The sequence below is a fragment of the Petaurus breviceps genome, unplaced genomic scaffold (genome assembly GCF_028583685.1).
Source record: "Petaurus breviceps papuanus isolate PSGF00001 unplaced genomic scaffold, PetGlider_PUasm1.0 470, whole genome shotgun sequence".
Lineage (NCBI taxonomy): Eukaryota > Metazoa > Chordata > Mammalia > Diprotodontia > Petauridae > Petaurus > Petaurus breviceps.
The window spans coordinates 4,542,532-4,568,337 of NW_027186350.1; the positions used below are offsets into that span (position 1 = coordinate 4,542,532).

The window sequence follows — 25,806 nt, forward strand, 5'->3', positions numbered from 1 at the left end:
TTAAGCAACCATGGCACTGCCCATAAACCCCTCCCCCTCCCCCATCAGGCTATTTGGTGCATATATATTTAGTATTGATATTAATTAGTTCATTGTCTATGGTAGCTTTTAGTAAGGTGTGCTTCCCTGATGGTCTCTTTTAATTAGGTCTATTTTTGCTTTTGCTTTGTCTGAGGTCATGGTTGCTAACCCTGTCTTTTTTTTAACTTTAGCTGAAAGATATTAGATTCTGCTCCATCGTGTTATTTTAACTCTATGTCCTTCTGTTTTAAGTGTCTCTTGTAAACAATCCATTTTGCTATTCTCTTCTATTTTGTTTGGTGAGTCTATGCATTCACACTCACAGTTATAATTGCTAAATGTGTATGTCCTTCCATTCTATTCTCTTTTATTTATCCTTCTCTTTTTTTAAAACTTGTACTCTCCTCAAAAGTTTGTTTAACTTCTGACTCCTTCTGTGTATACCTCTTTGAACTAGTTCAGATGAAAGTAAGATTCACTCCTCATCCCCATTCCCTCCCATCCTGTAAAAACTCTTGCCTACCTCTTTTATATGAGATAATTTTCCCCATTTCCCCTCTTCCTTCTCCTTTCTTCCAGTATATTCCTCTTTCTCACCTTTCCATTTTTCTTTTGAGATCATCTCAATATAATAGACTCACATCCATGCCTTCTAAGTAGACTCCTTTTAACTGTCCTAACAACGATATATCTGTTGTTGTTTGTCTTGATGACCTAGATAAATTTCTTAGGGGTTTCATCAAATAGTTTAACCTTATTAAGTTCCTTATTATTTCTCACTTATGTTTACTTTTTTATGCTTAAGTCTTTTGTCAAATTATCTATATTCAAGTCTGTTTTTTTCATCAATAAAGCTTGAAAGTTCTCTATTTCATTAAATATACATTCCTCCCTTGAAGAATTATACTCAGTTTTTCTGGGTAGGTTATTCTTGGTTGTCATCCTATGTGCTTTGCCTTCTGGAATATCATATTTTAAGTCCTCTGCCCCCTTATAATAATGACTACTAAATCTTGTGTGATCCTGATTGAGGCTTCACTGCCTGAATTACTCATTTCTGATTGCTCGAAGTAGTTTCTCCTTGACTGGAAAGCTCTGGAATTAGGCTATTCCTAGGAGTTTTCATTTTGGGATCTCTTTCAAGAGGTGATCACTGGATTTATCCATTTTTATATGTTGCCCTTTGGTTTAAGATATTGGGCACAGTTTTCCTTGATAAGTTCTTGAAAGATGATGTCTTGGTTCTCTTTTGGATTATGGCTTTCAGGTAGTCCAATAATTTCAAAATCATCTCTTCTTGATCTATTTTCCAAATAAACTGTTTTTCCTATTAGTCATTTCACATTTTCTTCCCCCACCCCTCAGTCTTTTGATTTTGTTTTACCATTTCTTATTATCTCATGGCGTCATTAGCTTCCACTTGTCCAATGATGATTTTAATAAGTTATGTTCTTCAGTATTTTTTTGTACCTCTTTTACCATTTGGCCAATTCTGCTTTTTAGGGAGTTATTTTCTTGAGTACTTTTGGTGCCTCTTTTACCAAGCTGTCAATTCTCTTTTCATTATTTTCTTGCATTTCCCTAATTTCTTTTCCCAATTTTTCTCTACCTCTCTCATTTAATTTAAAAGGTTTTATTGGCTCTTTAAAAAATAGTTTCATTAGCTCTTTTAGGAATTGTTGTTGGACTTGTGTCCAAACTGAATTTTTTTTGAGGCTTTGCTTACAGTTTTCAAGTCATTGCCCTTCTTCCAAGTTTGTGTCTTGAACTTCCCTTTCACCATAGCTTTATATGGGTGGATTCTTTAGTTGTTGTCTGCTCTTTTTTCTAGCTTATTTCTTGACATTGGGCTTTATTTTAGAGTTAGGCTCTGTTTACCTCTAGGGGTATGGGATAATGTTTGGCTTGATTTTCTGACTTTTATGTTCTACTGTTCACAACTCATTCTGGGGGTAAGTTTTCAATGCTTCTGAGGTGATTACACCTTTAATGGAACAGAGGGTTTTTAAGCATTTCTGAGAGGCAGTTAGGTTGCTCTGTGGCATATCTCCTTTCTTCAGAGAGCACCATTGCCAGAAGAATCCTGTGGCTATAAGACTAAAGGAAGCCATGTCCATCTAATCAGGAAAGTTGGACTTTGTGAGTTTCTCAGGAAGTAAAGTCCTGAGGAGAATTTAAAATATCAGTTGAGCAAACACCAAAGGACCTTTGGTTTTTTGTTGTTGTTCTTCAGAAGTTTTCAGTCCTGTCTGACTCTTAATGACCCCATTTGGGATTTTCTTGGCAAAGATGCAGGAGTGTGTTGCCATTTCCTTCTCCATTTCATTTTACAAATGAGGAAACTGAGGCAAACAAGGTTAAGTGACTTGTCCAGAGCCATACAACTAGTGAGTGTCTGAAGCTAAATCTGAACTTAGGGAGATGAGGCTTCCTAAATTCAGGCTTAGCATTCTGTCCACCACACCACCTAGCTGCCATAACATATAAGATTCTTCAATAGCTACAACAACAGAAATAACTTTATTAAGTGACCCCTTCATCATTAATATTAAATGAGATATAAAAAAAGGAGGGCTGTGCTCACTAAACAGGTTCACCACTTTCAGGAAGATCTAGTGCAGCTTTAAAGTCAAGGTGGGATTCCCTTTGGGTGGCGAAGCCCTCTAGATGGTTACAGATGACACTGTACTGATTCTATCAAGATAAAGTGCAACTTCCATATATGAGATCTATAATTACTCTAAAGTTTTTGACCCAACTACATAGTTTTGAAAAACCAAGAGATTAAAGAATGCCTTTTTCCCAGAGCATGATATATTGAATGGATAATTGATAGAGATCATTCATCAATATAGCATAGAATTGAACAGAAGAGCAGGCTGGATGACTTCTGGGCAGTAACAAAGTTTTATTAATGAACCTATGCTTATCCTGAAGCAAAGACTCATTGCTTTTTACTTCCAACCTTCTTCTGGTGATGTTGTTTAGTTGCAAAGTCTGGGACGCTATCATCTCTAAAAAATAAATGAATGAAAAAAAAAGATTTAAGCACTTACTTAAACCGCTGTGGTAACAATAGAAAAACAACTCCACTCTCAAGGAGTTCACATTCTAACGGGTATCATCTGAAGAGCAAAATAAATAAGAAATTTATAAAGAAGAAATATTGTACAAGACATCTTCAGGGGGGCTGGTCACATGACAGGAGCAAAAGATAACCAAGAGACTTCTGATTGTATTACATTAGGTAATCATGTGTCCTTATAATATCAAGATAAAAGGAGTGGATATATTAAAAGGACCCCTTGCAGAGAAATTATTGGGAGGACTAGAGAAGAGCTTCATAGGATGGCAGATGTGGATGGGCTGATTTCTGCACTGTTGCAGAGTACACACAGTGATGAATTCACAAATCTATCTGGGTGTGTAATCCTGCCCAAGTGACATGCCACTGAGACATGGGAGGACCCAAAGCTTTTTGTTTGTTTTTTTTGGAGGGGGAAGGCAGGGCAAGTGAGGTTAAATTACTTGCCCAAGGTCACACAGCTAGTAAGTGTTAAGTATCTGAGGCTGGATTTGAACTCAGTTCCTCCAGACTCCAGGGCCAGTGCTTTACTCACTGCGTCACCCCAACCCAAAGCTTTGATAAGGGTACAGTTCATCTTTGAAAACTGCAGGTATTTAAGAATTCTGGTAGTTTTTGGAAGAGCCTGCCTCTGAGAAGCTAGTGGTCAGGCAGACAAACTGAGCATGGGGAAGGAGTGTTCTCTCGGTGCACATTCATATAGGTCAGGACCCTTCCTGCTGCCAGGATGCACAGACAGGGTGGAGCAGGGACAGCTGAATGGTGGAGAACGGCAGCAGGTTGAAGCAGTGACCAGATGCAGACATGAGAATAAGTGGGTAGAACCAGCTTAAAGCTCACCTAGTACACAACCCAATTAGATTTTCCCTTTTTCCCAAGAATGTCAAGGCTGTTGTGAGTGAATTGTGCTTCAAGCATGCTTTGTACCTACATCTGGTTACCGCTCATTGATACATTTCTGTGATTACGTCCTTCATAATACTTTTTCTTTGTAGTTTTTTCTTTATGTTGTGTTGCATGCCTTCCATGCCCCTTCTCTACTGCACTTTAGGTCATCTTTATTAGCATAGTAACACAAATGAGCATTTAAAAGAATAAGCTTTCCAAACAGTAGCTGAAAGGGCTCAAGAAGCTTTCTCTACCTCTTCTCTCCCTCCCACCAAATTGGAGGAGGAAAGAGGAAGAAAATGACTGACCAGGTGATTTTATTCTGTTGGTAAAATCCTATGTTTAGTTATTTATCATAAGTCTATCAGTACACAAATGTATAGCCAAGTAACCCCTCTTCACCCCTTTTTCAGAAATTTCCATATATATATATATAATATTTATATATATGGACCCATTATTTTAATGTTTTAAAATTACAACCTGTTGTTCTACAGCGTTTCCTTCACTGAGAATGGAAGCTTGCAACCTTATTTGGCAGAAGTTGGCTTATGCTTAACTGCCTGCTTCTCAAGATATTCTTCTGTGTTCTCTGATTCCCTATAGAGTCCCATACATCCTTCCCCATTATTCCTTGTGCCTTCGATTTACATAGTGACATTTATTCATTTATTTTTTTTTAAGTCCAATGCCTCCATTCAGCATTGATGGGTAGTGCATTCTATTAGTTCTCCTTAGTTGTTCTGTTCTGAGTGAAAATGAACACCGACTACACATTCTTCTTTGCTCCTGGAACATTGAGAACAATTCAAAGACTAGGACATGTTGTAATATAACTCAGAAATCTAGTGTAAGTTGGTTTGGGCATAGAATAATAGGCATGTTTTCATTAGGGTTGGTCTGTGTTGGCTGGTGGGTGTAAGACAGTACTTATCCTGTGTCAGCTTCATATCACCAGCTCAAAAATACAAGCTAGTCTCACTTGATTAACTGAAAGGAAAATAAGTCTGTATCTCAGTCTTTTTTTTTTTTTTTGCATTTTGGAGGGCAATTGGGGTTAAGTAACTTGCCCAAGGTTACAGGGCTAGTTTTGTGTGGGTGTTAAGTGTCTGAGGCCGGAACTGAACTCGGGACCTCCCAACTCCAGGGCTGGCATGTTACTTACTGTGCCACCTAGCCGCCCCGGTATCTCAGTCTTAACAAGCATTTATTAAGCATCTACTGTGTACCAGGCACATAGTATGTTAAGCTCTGAGCATACAAGGAAAGACAAAAAATTCACACTTTCAAGGAACTCACAGTCTAATGGGAGAAATACCATGAAAATACCTATGTATAAACAGGTATGCACAGCATCAGTTGGATAAAATCAGCAGAAGGAAGGCAGTAGCATTAAGGGGGATCAGAAGAGGTTTCTTAGAGACGGTGAGATGTTAGCTGGGACTTGAAGGAAGAAGCCAGGGAAGCCAGGAGTTGGATATGAGGAATGAGAGTCTGGAGTCTGGAGAAGGAAGTTCTTGTGCAAGAAATAGTAAGGAGGCTGGTGTCTCTGGATCTCAGAATATGTGGCAGGGCAGAGTTGAGGAATTGTGGTGTAAAGTATGAAATGACTGGAAAGGTAGGAGTGGGTCAGGTTGTGAAGAGTTTTAAATACCAAACAGAGGGTTTTGTACTTGATCCTGGAAATGATAGGGAGCTACTGGAAGTGACTGAATGGTGAGAGGGTGTGTGACCTGCTCAGATCTGTGCTTTGTAAGATTAATTTGACAGATGACTGGGAAGAGACTTGAGGCAGGGAGACCAGCAGGCTGTGGAAATAGTTCAAGTGTCAGACGATGAGGACCTGCATTTGAATGATGGCAATGTCAGAAGAGAGAAGGGGGCATGTACCAGAGATACATAAAATTAGAAAAAAATAGAAATTGACCCCTGATTGGATATGGAGCTTGAGAGTAAGAAGTCAAGGATAACAATTAGGTTGTGAGCCTGTGTGATTAGGGGGATAGTGATATCCTCAATAGGAGAGTTAGGAAGAGGGGAGAGGTTGAGGTGGAACCAAAGATAATGAGTTCAGTTTTCAACCTGTTGAGGTTAAGATGTCTTTGGGACATATAGTTTGAGATGTCTAATACAGCTGGAGATGCAAGACTGAAGGAAGGTTAAGGATGAACAGATAGATATGAAAGCCATTAACTTAGAGATGATCAATGAAACCATGGGAACTGATTAGATCATCAGATGAAATATTATCAAGGGAAAAGAGGGGCCAAGACAGAGCCTTGAGCCTTGGGAGACCTCCAGTGTTAGCAGACATTATATGAATGAAGATCCAGCAAAGAATGAAAAATCTAGGGAGGCAGAGTCAAGATGGCGGAGTAGAAGCAAGAATGAAAAGTCTAACACAGTCCTCTCATCGTCTTTATAATCAAGTCTGTGGTCTTGATTGGAACCACCATAGCATTAAGCTAACCAAAATATTCAGATATACCCCTGCTTCTTATGCCTGGTTTGAACTGTTTAGTTGTAGTTTTGGTTAATGCAGCTTTCTTTGTTTTTTTTTTGGAGGGCAATTGGGGTTAAGTGACTTGCCCAAGGTCACATGGCTAGTTTTTGTGTTAAGTGTCTGAGGCTGGATTTGAACTCAGGTCCTTCTGACTCCAGGGCCAGTGCTCTAATCACTGCACCACCTAGCCACCCTAATGCAGATTTCTATTTCATTTTTTGGAATTACTTGACATTCTGTAATGTGAAGTGCTCAGTGTAACAGTATGATGTAGAGAATATCTGAGCCAGCATACTGCTGACTTAACACTGGCTTCAGATGCAGTACAGAGCCACACGTGCTATTATGTTAGTTACCGATGTGTAGCAATATGAGAGAGTAAGATGCAAAACTCCAAAGTCTGTCCCTCTCAGTTTTTGTGAGACTGTTAACTTGAAAATGATCATTAGCTTGAAAAAAGAATAATTGGTGGGAGCCTACTTCATTGATCATTTGCCTTCTCTCATCTTCAGTTTTTAGTCTTTCTCCACCCTGACCAAAAATATGACCCTTATTCTAATGATCCTTCCCTTGACTTGACTATTAAATTTCTCTTTTTTTTTTTTTACCATTGGACTAAGCTATCATCATTATCAACATCATCATTATTATTGGGGTTGGGTGTTGGCAAGACCAGTTGGGGTACTCATTATTTTCCCACATTAGTGTCTGTATTCCACCCCCCTTTTTTGTTAACACTGTCTCATTAGTAGGAATTTGGCTGAAGTATCTCTGTCTGTCTCTTTTTTACATCATTTCATTAGTAAGCAGTCTGATTTGCTACAGCACCCACAGAGTATTCAAATATAAAAGGGAGAGGTGGCCAGTCTAGTCCAAAGGGCCACCACATCCTTACAATTCTTGCCAAATTATGGTGTCCATTTTATTATTGAGTTGAAGGTGGTGAATAGGCAGGGGTCTTTCCCTCCTAAATGTCTTTCCAACCTAGCAGTGCCATGAGATCCATAGCCTTCCCTCTACAGCCTACTCCTAGGAAAAGACTGAGCAGGATAGAGGGAGGCAGGGACTTTCATATTATGCTTGGCCACTCTGAGTGTGAGACTACTCCTTTGGTCTCAAGGAAAAGGAAAGATTTATCTCAACCAAATCCAAGTTAAGAAAGCTTCTTCTAGGCCCAATGGTATTCATATGGGCCTTGGTCTTGCAGCCTCCTCCAAGGAAAGCTGGAGTAGAGGTCAGGGCAGTCTTTTACAGGATCTGGCCACTATATTAGAGGTGGCCAAATGATGTCAGAATTTATGAGGCATAGATGTCTTCCAGATAGTATAGGGAAAGTCAGACAGATCAGGTCTCAGAAACTTCTAGATCAAGTAGTAATCATGAGGGCCTTGGCCTTGTTTCCTCCCCCCTGCCCCTTCCTCCGAGGAAGGGGACAAGGGAAATCTTTTATAGGTGACTAGTGGTGGTCAAATGACCTCAGAATTACTGAGTCATAGTTATTTCCAGAGAGTGGGAGGATGTCAAACAGATCAAGTAGCAGAAGCTTCTTCCAACTCCATTATTCAGTCTGGTCCTGTAGGGAGAAAAGTGAGGAAGGTCTCTTCTGGGATGGAGGTTGATATCCACATCTTTATGAGTTCTGCTGACTTGGCGGTTTTGGGCTGGGAAAGTCCAAAGGGCTGGGGATGTCAGTAGAAGACAGGGTCATTGCCATGATATTGCTTCAAGTTCAGTTGGACAGGAATGTTAGACTTTCGAGGGTATCCAACAAAAATGACTCTTACAAGACACCTCATATCTATGGGCCACGTTAGGTAGAATGTAAACTGATGAAAATTCTGTGTGGGAAATCAGAGAGAGCCTAGAGGCCCGACTTCATTGCACAGAAGAGGAGAAAAGTGTCCCTTGGTCCAGATCTCCCCTCTGGGCACTTAAAAGGTCTTGTAGTCATGGATCTGAGAGACTGTCAGAGACACAAATGTGGTTGATGTCAAGGTAAGTTTTTCTTGGAAAGCCAAAACACATCATCAGGGCCACCTTAGTGGTTGCTACCATGGCCCACAGACCTGGGATGGAAGTGGAAGGGCTTAAGGGACTGCCCAGATCAGGGTAGGCAACCAAGGAAACTCTCTTGGTGCCACAGGCATCCTGACTGCTTCAGAGGAGAGAGCTACAGGAAGCTGAGAGGAAGTAGGCCATGCTGTGCTTCAGCCCCACCGCACTTCCAATCCCCTGCAGAGGGGGGCTGGGGTCACACCAGAGGCTGCCAGAGCTGGGCTCCTCTGGAGGCAGGGGCCCTGGGGTGGGGGGAGGGCAAAAGGGTATCCACCTGGCTCCCCCCCTCCCAAATGTGAAACCTTTCATGACTATTATATTACTAGAAGGAGTAGGAGTAGTCTCTACTTGCTATCTACATTGTGATAAAAATTGTCAGCTCTGTCATTGTGAACTTTATGTGTATCACTCTTCTTGGAGAAGGCACTGAAGTGAGTGTCCTGGGAACAGAGCATCATCTCTGTCAAGGGGCCCAGAATTATTGATTTTTAAAAAATAACTTCCAGGGCAAAGAAATTCTACTTAGATTATTGCCCTCCTTCCCCTCATCTATCCAAGCAGTAAATTTGGAATGGTGGTTAGGGCTGTACTCCTGTGGAGACTGGATTCCCAAGGAAAGGCATTCCCAGAGGGTGAAGAAATCCTGTGTAAGGGGAAGAGTAGTGACCCCCACAAAAAGGTCAGAGAGATTGCCGACCAACCCAGCATAGCACCCCACTGCCACTAAACTACCGTTTATCTGTGTCCTGCTACTCACTCCACATGGACCCTCCTGCCTGCCTCTTCCATACTTCTCAAAGAGGCAGGGAAAATAGTCAAGTAGAATCAAGGCCTTTTTGGATTTTTGCTCTCCTACTTATATAGACTTTAAGTCAGAAGAAGTCTTAGAAGTCAATGAGGAAAGGAAGGCTTAGAAAGATTGAGCCATCATAGAATCTACTAAGTGTCTGAGGCAAGATTGCAATTGAGGTCTTTATGTCTCCAGGTCCAACATTCTATCCACTGTATCCTCTTGTCCCTTGATTCCCCAGATCTCTTGTTTGCTTCATAGTAGTTGGAATAACTCTGAATGAAACCATCATCTAGCCCACATCTTTTACTTTTCCATGAGGATATTATGAGAAACTATTAATTAATTGCCTTGTAAAAGTCAAGATGTTCATCCTTCCTTTCAGAAAGGACCAATGCAATGACTTTATAGGGTGATGTCTTGACTTGCAAATGAATTGGATCTAAGTGAGGCAGAGTTGCACAAAGTATCAGTCTTCCTCTTCCAGAGTCATTGAAGTTCATTGTAGGAGGACAAAAGGCCAAAAGATGACTGACTGGTGATGGCCTGGGATGCCACAGGTAAGAGTTTCATGGCTGGAGAGGCTGAGCCAAGATGGTAGAGAAAAGGCAGGGATTCATTTGAGCTCTCTCCCCCAAACTCCTCTAAATATCTTTGAAGAATGCCTCTCAGAATAAATTCTAGAGCAGCAGAACACACAAAAAAGGATGGAGTGAAACAATTTTCCAGCCCATGACAACTTAAAAGGTTGTCAGGAAAGGTCTATTGCAACAGGGTGAGGGTAGAATGCAGTCCAACACAGGCCTTGTCAGTACATACTGGGAATCCAGCAAACCAGGAGCAGGCGTTGGAGGTGACTGAATCATTGGTGGCAATAATGGACCTCTCAATGATGGACTGAATCCAAACTTCACAGAACAAATCCCCTTAATAAAAGGATTTGATCTGTAAAATTTGGACTCAGTCAAAAGACCACACCCAAGAAAGCCACATGTGGCCTTGAGGCCACAGATTACCTACCCTGGCCCTTAATCATACCTTGGAAGAACTAAAAACTTACAGGTCCTCAGAATTGCCTCTGAAAACAACTGCACAAAAGCTTGGGATGGTGTCCCCTCCACTCCAGAAGCAGAACCCCACTTTAGCATAGAGTTAAAAGTCAAGAAATAGGCTTGGAAATAAGTCAACAGCAGAAAAATATCCTTACTACACAAAGTTACTATGGTGACAGGGAAGTTCAAGACAGAAACTCAGAAGAAGACAACAAAGTCAAAACTCCTATATCCAAAACCTCAAAGAAAAATATGAATTGGCCCCAGGCCATGGAAGAACTAAAAAATACTTTTCAAAATCAAGCAAGAAAAGTAGAGGAAAAATTGGAAAGGGAAATGAGAATGATACAAGAAAATCATGAAAAAAATAGTCAATAGATTGGCAAAGGAGGCACCAAAAAATACTGAAGAAAATAGCGTCTTACAAAACAGACTAGGCCAAATGGTAAAAAAGGCACAAAAATAAAATGAAGAGAAGAATGCCTGAAAAGTAGAATTGGCCAAATTGAAAAAGAAGTGCAAAGATTCACTAAAGAAAAGAACTCCATTAAGAAATAGAATTGACAAATGGAAAAGGAGATACAAAAGCTCACTGAAGAAAATAATTCCTTAAAAATTAGAATTGACAAGTGGAAGCTAATGACTTTATGAGACATCAGGAAACAATACAACAAAATCAAAATAATGAAAAAATAGAAGAAAATGTGAAACATCATTGGAAAAAACAACTGACCTCATAAAATAGATCTAGGAGAGATAATTTAAGAATTATTGGACTCCCTGAAAACCATGATAAAAAAAGAGCCTAGAAATCACCTTTCAAGAAATTATCAAGGAAAACTACCCTGATATTCTGGAACCAGAGGGTAAAATAGAAATTGAAAAAAAAATCCATTGATACCTCCTGAAATAGATCCCAAAATGAAAACTCCCAAGAATATTATAGCTGAATTTCAGAGCTCCCAGATCAAGGAGAAAACATTTCAAGCAACCAAAAATAAACAATTCAAATATTGTGGAGCCACAGTTGGGATAACACAAGATTTAGCAGTTTCTACATTAAAGGAGTAGATGTCTTAGAATATTATATTCCAGAGGCAAAAGAGCTAGGATTACAACCCAGAATCACCTACCCAGAAAAATGGAGTAAAATCCTTCAGGAAAAAAATGGATATGCAGAGAAATAGAGGACCTTCAAGCATTCCTGATGAAAAGACCAGAGTTGAATAGAAAATTTGACTTTCAAATACAAGACTCAAGAGAAGCATGAAAAGGTAAACAGGAAAGAGAAATCATAAGGGATTTAATAAGATTAAACTATTTACCTTTCTAAATGGGAAGATAATTCTTGTAACTCCTAAAAATTTTCTCAATATTAAGCAGTTAGGAGCATACCTAGATAAAAGTCACAGGTGTAAGTTGAACATGATGGGGTGATTATCTATAAAAATAAAATTAAGGGGTGGGAAAGAACAATGTAATAGGAGAAGGGGGGCAGAATGGAATAAATCATCTGACATAAAAAAGGCTTGAAAGAGATTTTACAGTGGAGAGGAAGATGGGGGAAAGGGGAGGGGAAGCATGTGGACATTACTCTCATCAGAATTGGCTCAAAGAGGGAATAGCATATACACTCGGGTGTAGAAATCTATCTTACTATATGGGAAACTAGAAGAAGAAGGGGATAAGAGAAGGGGGTGCTGATATAAGGGAGGGCAGATTGGAGGAGATAAAAGTCAGAAGTAGAACACTTGATAATGGATAGGGTGAAAGGAAAGAGAGAGTAGGATAAATGGGGAAAATAGGATAGAGGGAAAGACATAGTTGGTAATCATTACTGTAAAGAAAATTTACAACCAGTTTCTCCGATAAAGACCTCATTTCTCAAATATATAGAAAAGTGAGTCAGTTATAGAAATAAGAGTCATTCCTGAATTGGTAAATGGTCAAAGGATATGAATAGTCAGTTTTCAGAGAGGGTAATCAAAGCTATCCATAGTTATATGAAAAAATGCTCTAAATCACTATTGGTTAGTGAATGCAAATTAAAACAATTCTGAGCTACCACCACACACCTATTAGATTGACTAATGTGACAGAAAAGAAATACAACAAATGTTGGAGAGGTTGTGGGAAAATTAAAACACTAATGCATTGCTGATGAAATTGTATATTGATTCAATCATTCTGGAAAGCAATTTGGAACTATGCCCAAAGGGATATAAAACCATATATACCCTTTGACCAAGCAATACTACTCATTACTAGGTCTGTATCCCAAAGAGATAAAGAACAAAAGGAAAAGAACATATATGTGCAAAGCATTTATAGCAGTTCTTTTCTGATGGCAAAGAATTGGAAATTGAGGGGATGTCCATCAATTGGGGAATGACTGAACAAGTTTCATAGGATTGTGATGGAATACTTTTGTGCTGTAAGAAATGATGAGCAAGATGCTCTCAGAAAACCTGGAAAGACTTACACGAACTGATGCAAAGTGAAATGAGCAGAACCAAGAGAACATTGTATACAGTAATAACAATATTGCATGATGATCTACTGTGAATAACTTAGCTATTCTCAGCAATACCATGATCTAAGAAAATTCTAAAGGACTTATGATGAAAGGTGTTGTCCATCTCCAGAGAAAGAACTGCTGGAAACTGAATGCAGATCAAAGATACTTTTTCTTTACTTTCTTTATTTTTCTTGGTTTTCATTTTTTGTCTGTGTTTTCTTTCATAGCATTACTTACACGGAAATGTATTTTGTATGACTACACATGCATAACCTATGTCAAATTGTTTGCCTTCTCAATGGGGGGGAATGGAATGAGGGAGAGAATTTGGAACTTAAAATTTGACGAAAGAATGTTAAATTTTTATGTGTAATTGGGAAAAATTAAATTAAATTTTAAAAAAAAGGAGTTGGGTGGCAGGTGGACACCAAAGGTGGATGAGCAGCTCTGAAAAGGGCCCAGTAAGTCCTTGCATCAGAGGTGCTAGTGCTCCTTGAAGACACACATGGTGTTCTTCAGATGCTGTCAATCATATACAAAAGGAAATGAGATTAATTTGCCTTTTTAAAAAAATATTTCATTTGTTCTGATCAGACAAGATTTGCCTTCTCTCCCTCCTTTCCATTTCTCCCTCCCTCTCCTCAACTCTGAGAACAACAACAATTAAAAACATGTACAGTCAGTCAGTCAAAACCAATTTCCACACTGATTTTGTTAAAAAATTTTTTCTCATTCTGCATCCTGAGTCCTTAACCTCTCTGCCAGAAGGTGGCTAGCATGTCTAGCACTATAAGTGTGCATAGTAGGTGCTTTAAAAATGTCGAGCAAATGGATACCTAGTTACTTCCTTAATACCTTTTTTCCTGTCTTAAACCATAATTCTTTCTTAGCAATATTTGTTGTATACTTTCTAGCTTAAAGATCTTGGTGGACAAGACTAAAGCAAAATGTGCACAGACTAGTTCTGCTTTCCCTCAATCATCTGTTTACATAACATCATCTCCTAAGTACTGAGGCTTTTTTCCCTTGTTTATCTTTTTACTCAGAACACAGAGAAAAAAAAATTCTTTTCGTTCTCATTCTGGGCTTTAGCTTTATTTCACTGCGTTCTTGGGAATGTTTGTTTCTAAGTCAGTGGAGTGAGCAGACCCTTTCTTTACCTCCTATCTGTTACATTCTGCTCAGACTGAGCTTATACTGTAACTAATCCAAATGAAGAATAGGGCTGGCTTGCAAAAACTTCTGTGGTTGGAAGGCTTTCCAAGTGGCCTGAACCCTCTATTTTCCTAGAGCTTTCAGAGAAAATATCTGTGCTAATTGCAGGGGAGTTAGGGGGAGTTTTAGTTGCTATCCAAGCAAGGTGACACAATAGACACAGTCCAACCCTGGTTTACTGCACTTGGAAAGAAGATAATATCTTCTCTGTCTTCCCCCAGGCTATTAAGAGGTCTCTTCTAACAGGCTCAGGAAGAATTAGAGAGAGAAAGTTAATGTGAAGCCATTTGGAATATTTGAGTTAATATCCTTATTCTAGCTCTTATACTGCTTCTGTGCCCTTGGGCAAATCATTTAGCCTTTCTGGGCCTCAGTTTCCTCATATGTAAAATGAAAAGGTTGGATCATGTGATCTTTGAAGTCCCTCCCAACTCATAATTCTATGATCCATATATAAAACCTTAATCTGCCTTTTTACAGTTTCCACCTCTTACATTAAATTCTGCACTCTGGAGCCAAGCAGAGTAAATCGTTTCCTTTTCCAAATAATAACCATTTCAAGCACTTGAACCCAACCATCACATTTCTCCTAAGACTTCTACAGTTGCATCAACCAGTCCTCATATGGCATGATCTTATCATTCTGCTTGCCTTCCTCTGGATGCCCTCTGTATACCAAAATCCTTTCTGATCAGGGCAGAGTACAGTAGGACTATTACCTCCCTGGTCCTGTTAATTTTAGGGGCTGCCTTGTCTCACTGTTGACATGTGTTAAGCTTACAATCCACTAATACTACCCAATTTTATTTTTTGTAAATTGTGCTTTAACCATTCCTCTATTACCATGAAGTTTATTCTACTTAGGAAGTATATTTTTTGAAATCAAATGTAAGAGTTTATATATCTTTGGAAGTACTTATTAAGCACCTGTTCTGTTATTTTAGGTTTGGGGAAAAATACAAAATTCAAATAAGATATGGTCACTGCCCTAATGTGGGACAAATCAGAAACATATAATCCTGGGCCCTCTCAAATAGGGGCCTCTGAGAGCCACTGCAGGTTCAAGGCAGACTCACAGTACAATTCATAATCCCCCACCTATTTTTCCTCTTTTACCATATCAAACCAGAGGACAAATTAATTCAAAGAAAAAGGCTTAGCTTTAATGAAACTGAATATCAAAGCACATAACAAATAGAAACCTTTCATACAGGCAGGGACATATTCTTGTACAGATTCCCACCTTACCTTTGGGAATAGGGATGAACACACATAAGGAAAGACTACAAATAACTAGGTAGCTGAGGTAACTCATACTCTTAGTGGGGCATCGCAAAGGACCCCCCTTCTTTCTCCGAAGCTGTCTCCATTGGTGTTATCTGCTGGGATAGTTCTTCCACCAAGTGGCAACTTGAGCTACTGTTCAGGAATGTTAAGTTGCCTCCTTATGGCTGGGAAGGTAGTAAACATCTGAGAGGGCTTGAATTCAGGCCCTCTGACTCCAGAACTTGTATTCTTTCCACATACCAGGTCAGGGCTGACGGTCCAGATCGGGGAGCGCTATATACCGATACTGTTGTTGTTTGTCCTTTATTCTCAAAGAGGACCATGACATGAGGGAGGAGATTCCACAGCATGCAAGTGAACTGCATTGAAGTGAGGGAGGGCTGTGCAAAGTCACCAGCCTCACTCTCTCCTCCAGAGCCATCTGGGTGCAGTGGCCAGATAGTGATAAGGATGACTGGAGATGGTCCTGGATGTAGTGGGAGACCTTGGCCTTTTCAAGGTAAGGTCTTTAACAGATCTCAAATGACTGAGGCAATGCCCATTCAGTGGTTAAGGTTAGGTAAGAAATGAGGCAGAGAATAGCCTCTTTACCTAGTAAAAAAAATCAATCTTGGAGGGGAAGCATATAGATATTACACATTTTATGAAGTTAAAGTCTTAGGAAATTTAAAAAAAGACACTGGAGCAATGAAATGAGCTCTAGATTTGGAGTCAAAGGACCAAGGTTCAAAACAAGGTTCTGCCTTCCGTTTACTAGCTGTTTGATGTTGGGCAACAGTCAATTGGCCCGTTTCCTCATGTATAACATGAAGAACTAGATTCTTGAGGTCCATTCCAGCTCGATATCTATGATACAATGAACATAAAATTGCTTAACATCAATAGAATAAAAATGGGGAAAAGTTAAAACCTCCAGTTTGACCAAGATTTATGTTACTGTTTTTTTAAATTAAAAAATACAAACATATATATATATATATATATATTTAAAAAGCATCCACATGATATACTTATAAAGGACCTTACAATGGACAAGGTAGATAGACTGATGTCTGAATGAGCAAGGACTCTTAACTACATCTCCCAGGAGGCTTTGAAAGTAAATAGTATGTTTCATGATAGAAGGTATGGACTGTAACTTCCTGGGGGTGTCAGAGTCTACAAGAATCATGTACCATCGAGACATGACTTATGGTAGTTTTAAAAAGTTGGAATAAACCAAACTGGGTGGAGGCAGAAGAGAAAGGGGCCAGTGAGGATGTGGATGAAGGGGAAATGGCCACTCTAGGTTTTCCCCTTTGGCCTTCTCTTCCTTGTTCACACAAAATGAACTGTTTTTACCTGCCACATCCAGCTGAATCTAGACCCATAAATCTTTTTCCTTTTTTTTTTTTGAAGGGGGGAAGTCAAGGTAATTGAGGTTAAGTGATTTTCCCAAGGTCACACAGCTAGTAAGTGTCAAGTGTCTGCATTCAGATTTGAACTCAGGTCCTCCTGACTCCAGGGCTGGTGCTTGATTCACTGCACCACCTAGCTGCCCCTAGACCCATAAATCTTGATAGAAAGTATCTGTGACTCCCTGAGGCCTGATGTAAGGACCAGCACACTCTAAGAACTAATAAGTTTCTCTACTATTCTCCTCCTCTGGAGGAGTTGAGAGGTAGAAGAGTTGAGAAGGCAGAGAAACTACATTTCTCTCTCTTGTTGAGTGGAAGTAGTACAGGGAATGCAGAGAGATTGAACTCAGGAGGCCTAGGAGACTGAGGTCACATTTTTGCTGCTGATATGTAAACCAGAGCCATAGTTGGTGTGATCTGCTTTTGAGGAGACTTGATATTATAGAATACTTTCATTTTAAAAGTTAATCATTCTTGTTCTCAGTGCAGTTTGAGCCCATGTGATAAATCCTGACTGATCTAAAATTTAGTGCATGAGAACTGTTATCATGAGTGGTTTAAGCACAAAGCTGGGTAGCTTTTCAAGCTAGCAATTTAGAGCATTGTTACAATACTAGAATAATTGTCTTAATGATAGCAAGCATTTATATAGTGCTTTAAGGTTTGCAGAGCACTTTACAAATATCTTATTTGCTTTTTTTTTGGAAGGCAGTTGGGGTTAAGTGACTTACCCAAGGTCACATGGCTAGTCAAATATCTTATTTGATCTTCACAGCAACCCTGAGAGGTAGGTGCCCTCATCGTGTCTATTTTACAGTTGGAGAAAGTGAGACAGACAGAGTTCAGGTGACTTGCCCAGGGTCACACAGTTAAAAAGTGTCTGAGACTGGGTTTGAACTTAGGTCTTCCTGACTCAAAGTCCAGCATTCTTTCCACGGTACCACCAGCTGCCTAATGATGGGTTTGCTCAAGCCCTAAAAAGGATTGTCTTGCTGCACATATACATATGAAATGGCAGAAATGGGATGTCACAGACTATAGACAGTGTACCTGGCCACTTTTGCATAGCATTTGAGCTTTTTTTTTTTTTTTAAGAGTTATTTACATAGTAGGCACAAACATTTTGGGTCCTCAAAGATACTCCTATGTATCAGATCCCCATACCTCTGTGGGGAAAATTAAATAGGAATCTTCAGAGATTTCCTATCTTTAAACTAGAGACTGGTATCTAGCAGACTCAGTTCTCAGTGAATGAGAACTACAATTCCAAAATGAGAAATAAGCTTCAGGGTACTAGCTAGGTAGGAATGGCCTGCTTTGGAGTGGAAGTCCCTGCTCAGGACTCCTGCAGAGGTAGACTTCTTCTAACCAAATTTCTAAGAAATAGAGTGATCATTGCTTGAAGAAGGCTGGCAGGGCTTTTTCCTCTGATAAGAAGGATTTTTTTTTTCTGGTCTAATGACAAAGTATATCGAGTTTTCTGTCTTTTCTTAAAAGAACTGTAGCCAGAAAAGCACTATGGGCTTTTCTCTAAAAGAGTGATGGCAGAAAGCATCTCAGCTAAAGATTCTGGTGAATGCCAGAACCTGGAGGCAGAGAGAATCTCTACGGCTGTGCCTATTAGAGCTTTAGCTGGCCATTCAGTACCATTACAAGGATCATGGGACCAGTACCAGCCAAGTAAGACCAGTAGGGAGCAGTGTCTGGCACAGACTTAACAGATGGGCTGGGCTGGCCTCATGATAACAGCAGTTCCAGAAGGCATCAGCAGCCCTGAAGCCTTGTAGGCATGTGGTGACTCCTTACACGTTTGACTTAGCCACCTGTGTTCGTTATATGAATGCCATTCCACAGATAATGCCCTGATCACGTGAATTCCCTTGTGTGGGTGTCTGCCCATGTTCTATATGTGTTCTATTCTTACAAATGGTGTGTATATTTGTGGGAAATGGTGCTTCAGGGTTGGTGAGAAAATGTTTTATTTCATGTTGCCTTTGCTCTATATCTTCTGGCTGACTAGTAAAGGTAAAGATGTTGGTAGGGGTTCATGAGCTATGGTTTTGCGTGGATGAAGATCCACAGAGAATCTTGAATCTGGGAGGTCCTTGTCAGGTGAATCCACTTTATAAGAGATAGGATGGGCTTCCGGGTCATACATTAATGAAATGAACAATCATGTGATACCCTTTACCAAGACTGCTCTCTTAGATCAAACAGATCTTTGCTAGCTGTGTACTGATTTCGAAAACTACGAATTAACATTATCTGTGTTTTATTGGACTTTTATTTATTTTGTTAAACATTTCCCAGTTATACTTTAATTTTGTTCGGGCTAAATCCTGGAGTTTTATACCTGGCTGTGAGTTTGATTCTCTTGATTAGATGAAACTTGTTCAGTGTCTTAATTTTCTTAATTAAAACAGCTGCTTCCTGTTTCTGAAGTTTTCTCATTTATTTAGAAGTACTGTTCTCTTAGGTGACATGATAAATAAAAATGAGGGTAGTGGTGAGTTTCAAGGCAGGGAGAATGTGACATAATCAGAATCTAGGTTCTAGGTTAAGTGGAAGGAACAGAGTTAATTCTTTTAATCCAATCAGTGTTTTTTAAATGTCTTTTTATAAATGCTCAGCCCTGTATCGAGAGCTTTGGAGGAATATAGAAGAAATATAAGACTTGGCATTTATCCTCTTAAATCTAACAGTTGAACTGAGAAGATAAGATTCACACACATGAAACAGTTGAATAACAATTCGGGCTTCACCACATAGAATCGTGCTAAAATTGCATTTACTGAATGATATAGATAATCAATTCTATAGGAGCTCAAAATAAGTATCCATGATGATAAAGGATCTTATAAGTATAACAGTGAGTGAGCTGTGACTCTACTCTCTAAGGGCCAGGTATTTTACATTTCACCTCTTCCCCAGAGTTTTCCAGTACTCTTAGGGGGTCAAGAGTGTCACTCATCTCTTCCATTGTCTCAATCACCCCCTCCTCATTATATTCCCCCCAATTTAGGAGTCCAAGCACCCTAATTTTGTTTAAATTTCAAAGATGAAGCAAGAGCAAACATACAAACATTTTCCTTTATACCTTGGGGGGGCATAATACCCCTGTACCATCTTGATCTCTGGAGAGGGGAGGGGGGATTGGGTTCACAGTTCTGTGCAGATCTTACACAGCATTAATCTTGGCATGTTCCAAGTCCAACAACTCCACCCCCTTCTCTTACATCCCAGGATCCTGGCTTCTCAGGACTTTCCTGCTAGGCTGGTTGCAACATCTGGCCTGGAATTCTGAGCTCCATTGACACTCTATGGCTCAAGCTCCTTGGTCAGTGACTCCATTCCCTAAAACAGAAAAAAAAACTGGACTCAAACCTCAAGCCCATTTCTCAGACATATGGCTTAAGAAATGGTGGTGTCCCTTGGACTCTTCCCCAGATTGCTACATGGTATGTTCCTGCAGTGAGTTTCCTTCACCCCTGGATGAAGACAGAAAAGAGCGAGACTGTCTCCATTAAGTAGTTTTAAAAATGAATCCAGCTGTGGTTACACATCCAGTGAAAAGGGGGTGCTTCTAACCACATGGTAGTCCAATGCAGAATGTCCATGCATGTGTCAAGTCTCTTGTGTCACAGAAACAGGTTTCTGGTGCCTCCTACATGAATACCTCCATTTCAGGTAGTCTGGGCATGCATCAGATCTTATTACATAAGGGTTGAGTTGAAGGGAGCTAGATGCCTCCCTGGATAGAATAAGCCTGCTGTCAGGAGTACCTGAATTCAAATCTGGCATCAGATACTTAAACTGGTTGTGTGACCTTGGGCAAGTAATTTTAATTTTTTTTTTTCGTTTGCCTTAATCCATTAAAGAAGAACATGGCAAACCACTCCAATATCTCTGCCAAGAAAACCTCATAAACCTGTGTGCTATGATTTACAGGGTCATGAAGAGCTGGACAGAATGAACACATATGGAAGGAACTGGGAATGTTTATGTCAGGCTGGGTGTCACTGTGTGATCTGAGGGTCTGTGCTGCCTTCAATTTCCTTAGCCTCCTGCCTTCAGCTCACTTCCTCAGTGGCATCATGCTCCAGTGGCTCCTTCTTTCAGGGGAAATCCAGTTGTACCTCCCATCCAACTTTTAGGGTTTTGCTTTACAAGAGTTTATAATATCATTCATAAAGCTAAACTTTGACCCCAGGGATATCTTAACCCAGAATTTTAGCATCAAGGCATAAATAGTTTAATAATATTAAATAGTTTGTGAAATCCAGAACCTCTGAGGGACATCTTTTCTTGTACAGTCTGATTTCATGGCACCAAATATTGAGAATAAACTAATTTATAAAAAGAGAATTAGGTGTAACAAAAACAACTAACAGTGGTTTTAACACTGGTGTGGTGGATAGCAAAATGGGATATAGTTGTGTTTTTCAGCACCATGTAAAGATATAGAGGGAAGAAAAAGGCAAGGAGAAAATAGCCACTGTGCTGTGCTGTTGAAGGTGAGGGTGGGGGAGAAGTAGAGGTGGAGGAGAAGAGGTGGGATTTATTGCCAATCTGGTCTTTTCTCCAGTTGGGTTGTTGCAGTCCCATGATGATGCTGGCCATCTGAGTCACCCAAATGGCTTTCCACTCCATTAAACAGTCTCTGCCCTGTTTCTCAATCTTCCCAACTGCTCTCCTCTTCTGCTTTTTTTGTTTGTGTCCCAAACTTTGTGTGGCTGCCAGATTTCATTACCCCCTGGACCCAAACTGGGAACAGCTGGGACAAAATGACCTTCTCCCCAAGGGAGCCATTGGATTCTTCCGTGGAAGCTTGTGGGCAGGGCTCCATTCACCAGAGCAGGGGGGACATGATATCTGTCTTCATGTATTTGCACATGGCTGCTTTCCAAGTATATAAAGATAGCTTATTAGCATGTTCTGTTTGGCCTCAGATGGGAGAAGATGCAGTCAGAGACTTTGATTTGCTGAAAAGAAAAACTTCCTAATAATTAGAGTTTTCCAATAAGGGAGTGGGCTGCCATGGGATAGTGTAGGCTCACCATCCCTGGAAGTCTCTAAAAAAAGGCTTGGGGATTAATTGTTAGAGATGCTGAGTTGTAAGTTCTTTGTAGTATACAAAGATATAGAAAGAAGTAAAGGGTTAGAGGAGATCAGTACATTGGCTTTATTTTACATGCCTCAGTTACTTCTTTAAAACATTGTTCATCTTTATACTGCTGAGAACAGCATATCCCCTGGAGAAAGTTTACATTTGTAAATGTAGCATGGTGTGCTAGGAAGGACATTGTTCTAGGAGGCAGGAGATTTGTCAATTGACTGTGTAATCTTGGGGAAGTCACTTTATATATCTGAATCTCAGTTTCCCCATCTATAAAATGAATGGTTTGCTTAAATAATCCTCATGATTCTTTTTTTATAAAGCATTTTACTGCCATATTTTGTTTTTATATTACAGACATTTCCAGATTACTCCTACTGTGTGAGAGGTATTTTTAAATGAGGTAAAACAATAAAACAAACCTGACTACATAGTGACCTTATGTAAAAGTGCATAAAACATTCCATGTATGTAGCATGCCGCTAAAATTTTTTTTTAGTTAATAGAAATCTATTTTCTTTCCCTCCGACTCCACCCCCATTGAAAAAAAAAAGAAGAGAAAGGCAAATTTCTTATAATAAATATGCATAGTCTAGCAAAACAAATTCTGTCAATGGCTGCATACAAAACTCTATCTCATTTTGTACTTCAAATCCACGACTTCTCTGTCAGGAGGTAAAGAGCATGTTTCATTATCAGATCTCTGTAATTATGGATAATGAATGTGTGATCACAGTTTTCACAACTTTTGAAGTTGTCCTAGAAATGTTGTTGCTATGTAAATTGTTCTGTTTTTTTTTATCAGTTTATAAAAGTCTTCATCATGGTTCATTTTTATAATATTGACGCGATGGTCTAAATGGTTCTTCTAGTTCTGCTTATTTCACTTTGTTTCAGTCTGTGGAAGACTTTCAGTGTCTCCAGGGAATCATCTATTTCCTCTTTTCTTACACTACAGTAGCATTTTGTCAGATTTTTGTGCCACAGTCGGCGTTCAGTCGATGAGCCTCTCTCTATTTTCTGTTGTTTTTTTTCCACTACAGAAAGAACAGCCATCCACATTTTTGTACATGTCAGACCTTTCCAGTTTGTTTGAGCTTTGACACAACACGCTGATCTATTTCGAGCTGTCTGCGTTAGGTACGTAAGAGAAGTGACCAGGCTGTAGAGGAATTTATGACCTTGCTGGGGAGACAAAACTCATGCATGTGAAACAGTATAAACTAGTATGTAATGAAATGATAAATTGTTTGGCAAAGCATATCAGGGCTAAAGGAGTACAGAGAAGATAAAGAGCCACGAGGCATGAAGCAGCCAGTGTAGATTTCATTGGGGATTTGGAAATTGAGCTGATCCTTGAAGAAATGATAGGATTTGGATAGACATAGAGATGGGAGGGAGGTGAGACTGGGGAGGGAAAGATGGAAGTACCATAGGAGAGGATAGACTGAGGAAAGGCACTGAGGAAGACTGAATATGTAATGTGAAAGGACAAAATTAAGAGACAGTAAAACTTGATTATGGTTGAATTTGGATTAGTTCTTTAGGTTGGTTTTAAAGACTATTTAGTATTGGATTAAGTAAATATTTTAGGTACTTAAGTCCTGGAATTTTCTCCTAAGTCCTGATTCCTCAAGTCCTTGTAAAATTTTGAAAATGAGAAATTCATGGGAAGTTTAATATTAGTTTAGAACAATAGAAGAACATTCCAAAGAATTTAGGAGGAAGAAAACAAAAGGCTCATTTCAAGGACCACCTAGAATTAAGATTGTGAAGACCACAAGTTATATCAGATGCCTTCCTTCCTTCCTTTTTGTTCCTTCCTTTCTCTTTTGGTGATCTACTTCACTTTGGTCACTCAGTACTGATATGTTGTCACCTGGCTACCCCAAGGACTACACTATGTAAATCCAAATATAAAATGTCCTGTGTTCTGTCTTCTTCCCCTTATGCCCCTCAAAGCTATCACTACTAACACTCTATCACCACTAATTCAGCAGTCCTATGTTCTGTCTTGAGAGCCTTTTTCATAGAAGATAGCTAGCTAATCTAAAAAGCTAGGATATATGCATAGGTAATAAATAATATGAGTGTTTGTTCAGAAGCTTTTCAGTTTCATGTAACTAAAGTGATCATTTAATCTTTGTAATTGTCTCTATCCTTTGTTGCATTAAGAATTTGTCTCCAGGGTGGCTAGATAGCACAGTGAATAGAGCACTGGCCCTGGAATCAGGAGGACCTGAGTTCAAATCCAGCCTCAGACACTTAACACAAAAACTAGCTGTGTGACCTTCGACAAGCCACTTAACCCCAATTGCCCTCCAAAAAGCAAAAAAAAAAAATTGTCTCCAACCTGTATTTTTTTAAATGTGATTTTAATATTAAGGGCATAGATCCATTTAGAGTTTATGTATAATATGGTGTAAGGTGTTGGCCCAAGCCTAATTTCTGACAGATTTCTTTCTGATTTTCTAAACAATTAAAAAAGGTTTTTTCTAAATAGGTTATGTTTTCTGCTTTGTCAGGTTCCTTTATTCCTGATTCTTCTTGTCTGGTCTGTTCCATTGATCTACCTCAGTTTCTTTAACCAGTATCAGATGGTTTTGATAACTGATTCTTTATAACATAGTTTGAGGTCTAGAAATTATATTCCCCCTTTATTCCTACTCTTTTTTCATTGTTTGCCCTGACATTTTAGATCTTTTTTTCCCTTCCAAATGTAGCAATGACTACCCTTACCCTCATTCCCTGGAAAGCCATGTAGATTAAATTATACCCCACCCCTAGGGTGTTCTGGTACCCTTAAGGGGTTTAGGGTATCTAGACCCTGCAAATGGCTCTATCCTCTACTGATAATGATTCATTCAAGTATATAGGGATCCCCTGTACTCCAGTTCCATTTAGCCACTAACAGTTGAATTAGCATTTTACAAAGCTAATACCTTACTTCAAAAAGTGTAGTCACATATATAAATTTACTTTGCCAATATGTAGGAGACATAATTCCCCTTCCTTATTCTACTTCTGTCTTTAGAGAGAGTGAGAGAATTAGGTTCCATTGCTTAGCTCAGTTCCTATATAGCATAGCCCTTCTTTCAAAACCAAAACCCGCCTTGGATACAAGTCCCAGGCACTCTGATCCCACTGGTCATCCCTGCCAGGTTGGTTGGCTGTCTCATCCTGCTGGGAATTTTGGCTTCAAGGTCTCTATGGCTCTAAGTTGAGGGTCACTGAATATACTTGAAACAGGACAAACCAAACAGAATAAAATTAAACTCCCACAGACTTATTTTTTGGAGTCAGGTAAAAGAGAGGGAGAGCAAAGGAATACAGTCTTTCTCCTCTTACTGGATCAGTTAATGACTCCAGCGCTGTGATGCCACCTTCTGGAAGCAGCAGAAAGATGCCTGCAAGAAAGAGCAAGAGGTAGAAAAAGCAGTAGCAGCAACAACAACCATCTCAGTTTTAAAGACAGCTTTTCTGGCTGCATAACCCATCCAAGTGTGTACACCTACCCATGTGATAGAGGACAAAGAGTGCCTCATTCTTAGGAGATTTGGGCTTGCCCAGGTAAGCTCTCTTAGAGCCCTACATGTTGGGTGATCTGGGCATACTCCAAAGTTCCCACTAACACAAATTAGTTTTGTCACTATGTTATCATTTTCTGAAAAGTATCCTTTTGACAATTTGATTGGTATAGGTATTGAAAATATAAATTAATTTGGTAGCGTTATGATTTTTATTATAATGACAGCCCAACCACGAGCACATTCTTCCAACAATTCAAGTTGCTCTGTATTTCTTTAAGGAGTACTTTGTAGTTGAATCTATACAAATATTTTGTGTGCTTTAGTTGATCGGTCCCCAAATATTTTATGC

At 39.5% G+C, this 25,806-nt stretch overlaps 1 protein-coding gene across 4 annotated transcripts in view; it reads left to right on the forward strand.

Annotated features, from left to right (window-relative positions):
- The window catches only part of APOLD1 (apolipoprotein L domain containing 1), a 65,710-nt gene that overhangs the window by 27,942 nt on the left and 11,962 nt on the right, over positions 1 to 25,806 (forward strand). The window contains exon 1 of one of the 4 annotated variants that reach the window (XM_069101519.1): positions 23,048 to 23,067. The exons of the other annotated variants lie outside the window; for them this stretch is intronic. The gene's annotated coding sequence lies outside the window, so the exon portion shown is untranslated. Of the gene's footprint in view, positions 1 to 23,047; positions 23,068 to 25,806 lie in introns of those variants that run through there. 4 annotated transcript variants of the gene reach the window in all.